Raw genomic sequence first — 13,485 nt, forward strand, 5'->3', positions numbered from 1 at the left:
TGCTGCTGGAAAAGACAAAACAGGCTTCAGATGATATCTGATGCTCTACTAGCGTATGATATTCCTAACTTGTGTGTTTTGCTTGTGGCCGAAGCAGAAAACACCACTGTGACAGGAACAAGGCTTGCAAGTTAAAGGGGCCGTCAGACCCACTAAATATGAATGCATTTTAAAGGGGAACTCCATCTATCAGCTATACATACATGCATAGATACAGGATCTACCATCAGAATGTTTGTTAAAGAGGAAATTACTTATATTTTAATTGTTTATATAAACACACTAATGTTCAAAAGTTTGGGAACACTGTTTTTCATGGAAACCAAGGACATTTCTAGCTGTGCTAACATAATTGAAGCGTTTTTTAATTTTCAATTAGCTTTTTAAACCTGGTCTATCGAACACAACGTGCCATTGGAACACAGGAGAAATGGTTGCCAATAAATAAAAATCAGCCGTTTCCAGCTAAAATAGTCAATTACAACATTAACAATGTCTACGCTGTATTTCTGATCTTTGTAATGTTTTAATGGACAAAATGTATTTAAAAAAACAAGGACGTTTCTGAATGACCCCAAACGTTTCAGTGGATGTATGTATGTTTTTCATCTTGCTTCACATGCTAGTGCTCTGCTGTCGCTGGAGGTGCACAAGCAGTCTGCTAAGAACAATACATGCAAAGGAAGTGTGTTGTTACTTCCTGTCAAGTATTCCAGTACTGAGGGATCATGAGACATTAAGGAACTTTTGCGTGAAATGCCCTAGCTATGACTTTCAGATCAAGAAAATTTGAATAATATTAAAACACTACATTTAAACTAAGTAAAATATTTAACTTCTGTAGCCATACATAAAGCTCCTGAAAGACCAGAGTGTGTTTTTTTTTTTTTTTTTTTTTTTTTTCTTTTCAGTTAGGTCCCCCGTTAACGTTTAGTGCACATGTACAAATTATTATTAAGGGATGGGGTAGGGGTTATTCATATGAGACAAATTAAATTGGACAAAAAAAGTGCTTTTTTTTTTCCTTCCACAGGATGTCCCCCATGTTGAGGGCCAGAACACCCTTACATTTCACATTCTTTTTTTTTAATAAATACTTTTGAGTTGAGTGTGGAGATGTAAGAGAGCTACAAAGTGTTTTGGTGCTTTTTCAGCACCCTTTCCCTCTCCTTTTTGTTCTAATTTTATTTTAGCAAAATAGCTTGACATATTCTTATATAATATAAAATGACTGATGCACTTTAGGGGGATTTTTTTTCCTTGTGACTGCAGTAGATTTGTTTTGTGTTTACCCTCTTAATCGCATAATGATTGCCAAATAGATATAGCAAAATGATTGCCTTGCGGAACAAGTGCCATTTAATATTCTGTATGTAGGATGGGGCTAAATGGGTGAATACATTTCAATGCTTTTGTGCGATTTGCATTCTCTTTAACATATGCTATTTATAGATTTACCTTTTGGTTGCTGCAAACTGTACCTTATCTGTCTGTTTTTCCCAACAGATATACTCTAATATACGAATTTTAAGTCTCATGTTTAGAATAGCTTTCAAACTTGACCATTAACCATAAATTAACCATGACATATTTTATTGTGTATAGAACATCATTTGAGGCATAAGGTCTGAAGCCCCTTAGGTAAAATTTAGCCATAGAAAACTGCGCTATATCTAAAAAGATATGTAGTCATATCATGCTTTACAACGCAAAGCTGATGATACATATACAATGATTACCCCCCCCCCTCCCATAAATCCTATTTATGCATTTGCTTCCTTTCCCGCCCCTCTATTATTTGTGTTGCAGGAGATAAGTGTGGCCAAATATTTGTTCTGCCCAATAGAGTAGAAATAAAATTATTTTTTTAAAAAAGAGAATAAAATTTGCCTTTTCTTTGTTTTCTGCCAGTTAAGAATAAGAGTGATTATGCATGTGCATACTTCATTGCTGGGATTGCATGGGGCATAAGTCTGCCCCCCTTTAATTCTTGTTATAAAATGTTAGCCAACATTGTACTTGAAATTAGCAATGCAGTTGTGTAATACTAAGCATTTAATGTCTGTAAAAAAAAAATTGTATATATTTAAAAAAAGTTTTGGATCGGATACATTTTTAATCAGTCTTCTTTTTTCTCCACTGCAGTCTATGCGAGGTTTGCTATTCAATTACTCCTGATAGATGTATCTCCAGCATAGATTCCAGCCCATTGTCATTGTTCTTGGATGCCTTGTAGAATAAACCATTGAAGCAATTAAAATCCTATGAAAACGTGTTTCCTATTGTGTGTAGACTTGTTAGTTAAACATCTTTAAACAGAGGTTAAAAATAAAATGAAAAAAAGTAATTTTTAGTACTTGTGCTTGGTGGGTTGTTTTTTTTTGGGTTTTTTTTTTTACTCATGGAAAAATGAAATTCTGCCAAGGGCGTAATTTAAAAATAGGAATACTTTTCACGATTTATCAGTCACGGAGTTTGTGAGACACATCGCCCCTTTGACATTACCATTTATTTATAGTGATAACAGATAGAACAGTGCGGTACAAAGTGAACGAAAAGTACTTATCTTGCCTGAGATATCCGTACGTAATCTATCACGGTACGGCGCTCCCCTGAAATAGCTAAATGGCGATCTTGGTGCAGCAAACCTGTAGCTACCAAAACCACAGTAGTAAATTCATTTTTTATTTTAAAAAGCATTTATACCAGGTTTTTTTGTTTTTATTTTGTCTCTACATCTTTCGTCAGCAATCTAAGGATTGCTTTGATTGCCAAGCTTTAATAAAGGAGGTCAAACCAATATTGTGATGTAAGTTCTGATCGAGGGAGTCTGTCTTCTTCTGTCTGCAGAGAGTCTGTTGGCCATAATCCAGTCTCGGTAGGAAATGGATGACTAAAGGCTTCCTCTGGTCTACGTCAGCTGCCGAGGCCTTTCCTGGCTCGATGTCTTTCCAAAAAGCCTTATTTGGCAGTTTAGCTGGTACTTGTTAGGTGAAGCAAGCAGGACTCTTTGCTCTCACAGAGACTGCTTGTGTACTGTCCATAAATAGGAGGAGCTTTTAATCTAGTGGACTCGCAGAACCTAGGCATGAGAGTTCAGAGTTACTTATGTGAGAAATATTTGCAAAAAAACCCAAAATTGTTTTGTTTTGGTTTTCCCCCAAGAATCTGCTTGTGTTACATAAGCGCTGAGGGGAGGGGTGCAAATTGCACCGCTACCAAAGGGTCTTTATTGGTATCGCTAATTTAAAATGGAAAAGAATTGATAAATTAGTGAAAATAGTAAGCCATTTAATAAAGCTGATACATTAATTTAGGGCTGCAACTAACGATTATTTTCATAATCGATTAGTTGGCCGATTATTTTTTCGATTAATCGATTAATCGGATAAAAAAAATGTAAATTTTTCATTTATTTAAAATAATTTAATAAACAAATGATGTTAAATACAAACAGCAGAATAAAAAAAAACTTTGATAAAATGCATTTCTTGTCTTTATTTCCCAACCAGCCCCCCCCAATTTATGCACATTTGAGCCCAGGCTTGCCACGCTGCCTCCCACACACACCACTCCACGCTGCCCCCCACATATGCCACTCCACGCTGCCTCCCACATATGCCACTCCACGCTGCCTCCCACATATGCCACTCCCCGCTGCCTCCCACATATGCCACTCCCCGCTGCCTCCCACATATACCATTCCACGCTGCCTCCCACATATGCCACTCCCCGCTGCCTCCCACATATGCCACTCCCCGCTGCCTCCCACATATGCCACTCCACGCTGCCTCCCACATATGCCACTCCACGCTGCCTCCCACATATACCATTCCACGCTGCCTCCCACATCTGCCACTCCACGCTGCCTCCCACATCTGCCACTCCACGCTGCCTCCCACATCTGCCACTCCACCCCCACATATGCCACTGTGCCTGATACACCTTATAACCCCCTGATACACCACTCCATCCTCCCCAGACATGCCACACTACCTCCCAGACATGCCACGCTGCCCTCCCCACATATGCCACTCCAGTCTACCCCCAGATATGCCACTGTGGCCCCAGATATGCCTTATACACCCTGATACACCACTCCGTCCTCCCCAGACATGCCACACTGCCCTCCCCACATATGCCTTATTTAATGTATATGCCTTATACCCCCAGATATGTCACTCCGTCCTCCCCTGATATGCCTTATACCCCCCAGATATCTCATAGTCCCCTCATAGAGTCACAGACCCGTTCACAGCACACTGACACCATACTTTTTTAAATAAGTACTGGGTTAATCTTCACTGCCCCCAGGATTTAGATTCCCCTTAGTTTGGCCCCCCTTTACCTCTAACTGCGCCTTAAGTTAACTTTATTAAATTAATCAAATTAACCCTCAGTCCTCATCATTAAATTAACCCTAAACACCCCATTAACCATAACTACCCCTAAATTAACTCTAAATACCCCATCAAAACAACTACCCTAAACAAATTAACCATAACTGCCCCTAAATTAACCCTAAACACCCCATTAACCATAACTGCCCCTAAATTAACCCTAAACACCCCATTAACCACAGCATCCCCTAAATTAACCCTAAAGACCCTGTCAACCACAACAGCCCCTAAATTAACCCTAAACATACCATTAACCACAACTGCCTCAAATTAACCCCATTAACCACAGCTGCTCCTAAATTAACCCTAAACACCCCATTAACCATAGCTGCCCCTAAACACCCCATTAACCATAGCTACCCCTAAATTAACCCCCACCTCCCCTAACTTTCAGCAGCCCAAATATTAATTTTATACTTACAGTTAGATGAGTGTCACAGCCATGTGGTTCTGGCCTTCTGGGAGAAGGAAGGGGCGGGGCCAGTTGTCACAGTGATTACAGGGAGGGGCTGGTAAGTAGGAGCTGCTGCTGTGAGTCACTGAAACGGTTTATATAATGAGGGGTATTTTTCAGAGCGTTTGCTCTGAAAAAACCCTCATTTTATAATCGATTCAACTAATCGATAATGAAATTCGTTGCCAACGAATTTCATTATCGATTATTATCGATTTTATCAATTAGTTGTTGCAGCCCTACATTAATTACACATTGTATTCATGCATACACATACAAACATCATACACTAATACTCTTGCATTATATACTGACATACTGTATTGCATTAGTTTGAGTGTAACATGCATGCTGACACCACATGAGACTACACACGCACTGACTCAAGCACTATAATATATATATATATATATATATATATATATATATATATATATATATATATATATATATATATATATATATATATATATACACACACTTACTCTAACAGGACAATACACATACATACTGTACGTCCCCTCTTCCTTTGTAAAACCTTCCTCTTAACCTCCACAGGGTTACCTGCACCCACCTCAGAGCCCCCTGTAGCCATGCTGGGAGGTGTACCTCCTGGATGCCAGGAAGTGATTACTAGTTGTCGTGGCAACCTGGCACCCAGGTTCTGTCAGTGTGTGTGTGTAAATATCCTGGAGGCTGCCGCTGTTTTCAGTCATGTGGTATTTTGAATGACTTTCCCTGCACAACCACCAAATTGAGCTTCCACAGTTTATCAAGGCCTCTAATACAGCTGTCAAACGGGTGCCATGGCTGATATTGTAAACATTCATTTTTATTCACAATGAGTATAATTTTCAAATAATTCACTTTAATTTACACAGCAAAGAAACGCACAGAGCCGAGCCTTAAACGGACTACTATGAAATTATGAGCAATAACATTAACTAGGCTTCTCATTTTAGGATTATTTTGGAAAATATTACTTATATATTACTGTAATAGATTTTGCAGGCAACAACAAAGTAGTCTCCAACAATATTGAGCAAAGACCAAATAATAAGGTATATCATATGTAACATTTAATGTTTAATTGTTGAAAAACAAGAACCCTTTTTATTTATTTTTTTATTTTATTTTACCACTAACAGCAAAAAATATAATTTGTGACTCTTAATGTCTATAATGTATTTCCATGAGAAGCTCTGTAATAGGCGGTTTCCACCCCTCCTTTTTTCATTATAGGTTAAACATAAGACTGTTGCCAGACTTGTAATGAAGGTTGGCAGACCAGACATAGGATCCTTTTTCCCATGAGTAAAAACAGTGTGTTTTATATAATTACTATAGTCATAGTGCAAAGGCCACGATTTGTCTCCTGATCATAAGTAACTGTGTAAGTTATTAGTGAATCACCACATGGACTCCTGATTTTGTGGATGAATGCGTTTTCTGGTTCTTAGGAGGTTGCAGTTTACTTTATAGCGTGACGGTGAACTCTGCTCTCATGATGATGGGCAGCTGGTGCTGTATGTTCCTGTGCATAAGCCCACCTATCGTGATATTACCTCAGCCCATTAGCGTAACACTTTAGTGTGCCTGCCACTAAATTTTCACCAGAAACAACGCTGGACAGGAAGGACATGGGCACACAATGAGAGTACCAATGTTTAATGAATGCCGGGCACAAAGGTAGTAAATTCAATAAAGAAATAAAAGCCTTTGTCATAACGTTTAAGTGAATCGTGCATCTAACACATACGTTTGGGAGTGTCTGTGTATACACTACATGTATATATTAGTATAATTATCCCAGCAAGCACTGGTTTTGAAGTACAACATAATGTGAGTTCTAGTTGACTGCAGCCTTAAACCTTCCCTGACACAAGAATATGTTGAAATTAATATTTTTTAAAAACGCACACAAGATGAATTGGCTAGCCAAGTAGGACATTGATGGTCCATGTTAATTGGTTACAATATTTTGCAAATAATTTTATAGAAAAAAATAACCAGGGAAAAAGTTTAAGGATCAAAACAATGTTATGCTTTGGAAGACCTTCCGTGTCATAGCGTGAAACCTTGCATGTGATTATGTGCAAGGTGAAAGCTTTCCCCTGGTTAGCGGACAAACCTTTTTTACAACAAGCTGTCAAAGGACTGTATTTTCAACAGTATAAGGGACTTGGCGATTCTACAGACAATTTTGTTTTTTAATTTTCAATATTTTTTTGGGGGGGGGTTATCCCTCTCCCCCCTGTATTGAGCTATCACTTTCTAGTTGTGTTATCTCTGAGTAAACGTTTTTGAGTAAATGTTTTATTATTTGCAAAAACTAAAATGCATTCAATAGAATGATTAAAAAAAACTTTTTCAATGTGCATGTCTATGGCTACTAGAGTTGGCACCACATGTCCTGAGGCTTGTCTGTGTAGCTCAGAAGTGATGGATTTAATTCACTTCGCTTTATGTATAGTAATATTCACTCATGCTGTTGCTCTAGATATAGCCCTATGTGTGTATATTGTGAGTTCCTTCTGTTCTCGGCTTCAGAGTTGACTGATATTGTTTCAAACAAAGCACCCATTCTTCTGACCTTGTCTGGAACAGCTCAAGGTCGATGAAAAAGCCATTGTGTGCAGAGGTCTGCAGTAACTTACCTTCATCTACTGTGCAACTTTTTAGAAGTTGCTTAACTGCTTTACACAGATGTCAGGTTTATGTTTCAGTTCCACTTTTTTAACATTTTAATGTTATGGGCAGTTTTTTAGGGCGTCTAAATGAAACCTCCTTTCCAGTGTAAAGTATTTGTAACAAAACACTGATTAAGAATACCTTATCTTACATTTGTTTGCCAAGACCTCTTTTCTTACCTCTGTTTCCAGTTTCTATGCTATGCACTTCGTCAACCCTCGTAAAGGACATGGTTATCTTTAACATTTGCATATCGCTGTTCCAAACGCAATGTAGCCCCTTATGGGTTTTAGAACGCTTACTTTCGGAGTAACCTTTCGTGGGTGGAGGTGAATTAGACTTCTCTGGTATGAGCCGAGTCATGCGTATCCAAGCCAGCTGTGGGCAATGAGTGTCACGTGGCTTTTGGGACCTCTGATAGCGTTTCTTCAGATGTAATAAATATCAAAATAGCCTTGAAGGTCTTGGAAGCTGGTGACTATATTTGGCCCATTAAAAGATATGACTTTAAAAGACCACTAAGAAATACAGCTTCAGCTTTGTAGTATTTCTGTACATGTTTAAGTGTTTTCAATGTAACAAAAATGGTGAAGAATACATCTTTTCTGTATACACTTGTCTATTTCACATATTTAAAAACAAAAACATTGCTGTTTTGTGGTATTAACTACTTTTAATTGGATTGATATTTAAGTGTTTAGGAGGATCAACTTCCTTTTATAGTCTGAAGCAATAAACAGGGAAAGAGGTTGAGTCTCTAGAAAGTTCATCATGAAAACTAAATGGTAGTCAAGTTAATAAACTTTTTTCTTTTTATCTCATACCACAATACAGTCTCTGCATTTATAGCATGGTGATCATCAATAATAGTTTTATAGCGTTTTCAATAAAAATCAAATGTTTTAATTCAATGACTTTTAATTTATTTTAATTTCCTTTGTATATAAAGCACACCCTGTTTTTCCGGTTTCATTTTGTAAGATTTATTATAGCTATGCACGCCTGAACTTTTTCCATATACTCAATAGAGCAACTTTAGCCCAGGGAGGGATGCTGCTATTATATGAATCGTTTTGTCTAAGAAACACTCAGATCTGACTTTTCATGAAGTCTAAAATGGCATCAAAATGATGGGTCCACTTTTTAACTTCTCTTACAAAAATTGGTGTAAGTGGCTTCCAAGTATCACTAACTAGTTCCTAAAGCTTTTCAAGAGTGTATGTGTATTTAGTTCCCAGGTGACTTTTACATAAGTAACGAGCTGAGATTAGGAGCACTGTCTTAAAGGGAGCGTTTCAATGATCATGAGAACGGTGAGGAATCGGCCCGGAACTACACGGGAAGATCTTGTCAATGATCTCAAGGCAGCCGGGACCGTAGTCACCAAGAAAACAATTGGTAACACTCTACGCTGTGACTGAAATCCTGCAATGCCCTCAAGGTCCCCCTGCTCAAGAAAGAATGTACAGGCCCGTCTGAAGTTTGCCAATGAACAGCTGAATAATTCAGAGGAGAGCTGGGTGAAAGTGTTGGGGTCAGATGAGACCAAAAACGTGCGTGTTTGGAGGAGGAGGAATGCTGCCTATGACCCCAAGAACACCATGCCCACAGTCAAACTATGCTTTGGGGTGTTTTTCTGCTAAGGGGACAGGACAACTTGACCATGTCAAGGGACGATGGATGGGGCCATGTACTGTCAAATCTTGGGTGAGAAAATGGGTCGCGGATGGGTATTCCAGTATGACAGTGACCCAAAACACACGGCCAAGGCAACAAATGAGTGGCTCAAGAAGAAGCACATTAAGGTCCTGGAGCAGCCTACCAGTGTCCAGACCTTAATCCCATAACAAATCTGCAGAGGAAGCTGAAGGTTTGCGTTGCCAATGTCGGCCTTAATGACTTGGGGAGGATCTGCAAAGAGGAGTGGGTCAAAATCCCTCCTGAGATTTGTGCAAACCTGGTGGCCAACTACAAGAAACATCTGACCTCTGTGATTGCCAACAAGAGTTTTGCCAACAAAGGCTAAATCATGTTTTGCCAAGGGGTCAAATATTTAATTGAGTATTTTTTGTTTATTCTGTCTCTCACTGTTCAAATAAACCTACCATTAAAATTATAGACTGATCATGTCTTTGTCAGTGGGCAAGTGTACAAAATCGGCAGGGGATCAAATTTTTTCCTTCACTGTATTCACTATAAGTCAACTTTTTATTCTGGCCATAGCTCTCAGGATTTGTTGGTCTCCAAACTTCTAACTGTAAAGAACTGGACATTACAAACTATTTTAAAACAAATTGCCCTCTACCTGGCTCCGTTTTGTGTGAGCTGATACTTTAAGCCCTGAAGACTTTACTTGTCCAACTGATTATACAATATAATGTAAATAATATCGTATGCATGATGTTATATTTATAATTTTTATCTATGCATGCGTTAAATGTGACAGTACACAGAGTTTTAACAAAGTAAAGGAGGGAAAAAGTATGTGAAGTGTTAGAACAAGAGGTTGTCATCTAAAACTAGAGGGTTGTGGTGTAGGGAAGTTTTACTTTTATCGAGAGGGTGGTAGGTAAATGGAACCACTTCCAAGCATCAGTGGCAGAGATTCATACATTGAGAGAATTTCAAGCTTTGGGGGGGGGGTGGTGGATATGAAAATTCTGAATCTACAAAGAACAAAGACCGATTCTTTAAAGCAGGAAAAGTGTGCAGATAAGATGGGCTGAACGGGTTTTTATCTGCTGTCCAATTCTATGCACAGGAAGATCTAGGCTGGCAACAAATATACAGGGCGACCAGCTTTGCTTGTCTATGAAGTTCACTGGGGATAGATCTTTACAATGTATTGTGACATCAAGGAGCTGAAATTGTGTAATTTACAGCAAAACTCCCCTTTTAGAAAACAAAAATAACTCCAGTTATTAGGCCGGTTTGCATATTTTGCCGGAGGCTCCAGTTCTGCTGGCTGATGAACGCGCCCTGTACAGACGTGCATTTTTGAGGTGATATTAAATCTGCTTCTTATTTAACTTCTAAAGGTACTGCAAGGTTTTTTTTTTTGTTAGTGGACGGGGAGCTAAATTTTGGTTACTGACCATGATTTCATTACCGGCCATCTCCTAGATAGAAGCACTAATAAGCAAATCACGTTTGATTTCAATTCAAAAGTCAAAGCTTTTCTTCATGTCTTAGTCGAGTCTCATGGCTTGCATATGCCTATTTTAAAGCTTCTCCCAGTGTTCCTCTTTTTTAAAACTTAGCGGTGGGAGGGCAGGAGAACACCAGAAACCTCACTAGTGATGTGGTTGTGGTACAGTATAGTTAGCATAATGAGTGATTGTTATATATTTAATTTTTAAGGTCTCAAACATGGAAGTGGACAGAGGTGCTGGGGAATGGAATTGTGTTAAAAGATGATATGCATAAGAGGGCATTGCTGACTCTTTAACTGGAGGGTCCATCTTGTTTAACAAATAACTGAAAGCTTCGCTAAGTGAGGAGATTTGTCTGTTAATCATCACTTGGCTAATGTTAAACAAGTAATAAGCTGACATTGTGCGCCGTGGCCTCCCACCTCTTCCTGTCACCCCCCCACCTCTGTGTACTGCAGTGACGGCGAGGCCTGCTCTAGAAGGATGTGGCTCACTTCCTGTGGCAGCCCTAATCTGAGGCTTACACATCAAGGTCAATAGGCAACCTTTGTTTTGCCGTTTCCGCATTTTATCTTATATGAAAGATTTAATTTACAACTGCATACCAAACACATAATGTGAGTTAAGAAATAATCCCTCGTAGGCCATCCCCAGTAGTCATGATGATGTCATTCTCCACTATGTGTTGTAATACAAGGTGATGGAGGGTTCTATCTGCAGATATTGATTGGATTTGTCCCAGAAAATGTAGGCTATTGACAACCATATAATTTTTTTTTTATTATTATTTTTTATTTTTATTTTTTGCTTCTTCTGGAATTTAAATTGAGTACACTTTTCCCACCAGGGACTCCCCATTTTTTTTTGTCTAGAACTTTCTATCTAGATCCATGAGAACCATTGCTTGTGTCTTCATTTATAGGATTATAAATGGCTAGCTATGCAGTCAGTGGTCAGCATGTGTAGCAAAAAACGAAAAAAAAATATTCTGGCCCAAACTAATTGGCACAGGCCAAGAGTATAGATCCTGTCCAAATGTGCATTAAAAATGGAGCAAAGTATATATAATGTATTAGTTTTTTTGCTGCATCAACTGGCTGCAACATGCATTTCTGTACCCTTGGGGTTGGTATTGCACATAAAATATTTTGTCTGATCTTGAGCTACACTTAAAGTATTGCTGATTTCGCGTTGAGGTATATAGTATAAACTTAGTGCTTATATTTTTTCTTGCTTAACTGAAGTCTTCCTCACCCTTGTGAATGTGTTTTACAGCAATATAATGCAGATTGCCCTGACAAAGGGGAGAACGGCACTGAATTTGCCAGCTCTGCTGACAAATTGGTTCTATGTACCATGACCTTAATGTCAGAAGTGTCACCAGCAGAGCTGCTTGAGCAGCTTTTCAGGAGGAGGGGGATGAGAGCTGGCTTCGAGGCAGCCAAAATTCCTCCATCTTCTGTGTTTGGGTTCTCATGCGTGTCCAAAAGGACACGTACAAGAACGTTCTATATACAGCAGGTGAGTCGGGCTCAGTGAAGTTCATAATGGAAAGTATACGATTAAATGCTGCCCCTAAAAGTCTTCATTGCAAGAAGCCCTTTGAGAAAGTGGGTATTAAGCGTGAAAGTGAAGCAGACGATACTGTTTGAAATCAAAGCTGAATTCTGATTGGCTTGTTGATGTGATCGTCCAGTCAGAAGACGGCTGGCTAGATCCTGGACTGTTTGTTACTATCCTGTCCGGTTATTTTACTGAGCCACGAAAAGGCTTTTTCCCCTCTATAATACCCTACGGAGGAGGGGTCTTGGTTTAATTAAATGTAATCCTTTGAAAAATTGCAAGCACTTTCATGTGACCTGTAGCTTGTGCTCCGACACAGAAAAAGGCGTCCAGACAGCGACGTGTGCTTTCCATACTGCTGCTCGCTACCTGAAATCAAAACCCAATGTCTGTAAGTAAGACTAATGTGTATTTGTTAAATGTGGGTTATAGGCTTTGGTATTTTTTTCTTTAAGACATCCTGTTAGACCTAAAAAGATGCGGTAATGCTGTATGAAGTATGGCATGTCACAAGCTTTAACCGGCACGTAAGGGCCCTTGGGGTAACTAAGAGTTGCGTCCGGTGCCCGTCTCCGGTGGGTGTACAGATGTGTGCCCAGCGTTATAGAGTGAGACTCCTGGACGCTGACCTTCTTACATGAATTTAAACTTTTTTTTATAGCACCAGCAAGGTTGGGCAACAACAGTAAATTTACAGTTTGTTGAAATCATGTTGAGTCTACACTCTACTTTGGAGACCGTGTTGGTTGGCTTTCCAGAAGACGTTGGTCAGGTTTGTGGCATTGTACAGTGTTAGGTAGTTCCTGTCCAGGAAAGTGATGTATATGGGCTGTTTGGAAGGAGAATATCACTGGTTTTAATTTGTATAAAAAATGGCAGCATCTAACTTACAACTGATTTATAAGTGCTCAGGTTCCAAATAAAGCTGCTACACTCTTACTTTTACATTGTCCCATATGTCATATATGGAGAGGTGATTTCACTTTATGGCCTGTGGTTAGTATTATTATTATTATCTTTTATTTATATAGCGCCAACAGTTTACGCAGTGCTTAATACAATACGTAAATTCAAGGGATATGACAAGACAAGAATGGACAGACTAAGACAAACCGATACATTGGGTGGAGAGAGCCCTGCTCGCAAGCTTACAATCTAGAAGAGGGTTAGTGTCGCAAAATGTGTATAAATGTACAGGTGAATTATTGTCAGTAGTGTGGGCAAC

Source organism: Sceloporus occidentalis, unplaced genomic scaffold, assembly GCF_023333645.1.
Source record: "Sceloporus occidentalis isolate IW3139 unplaced genomic scaffold, rSceOcc1.0.p SCAF_60, whole genome shotgun sequence".
Lineage (NCBI taxonomy): Eukaryota > Metazoa > Chordata > Lepidosauria > Squamata > Phrynosomatidae > Sceloporus > Sceloporus occidentalis.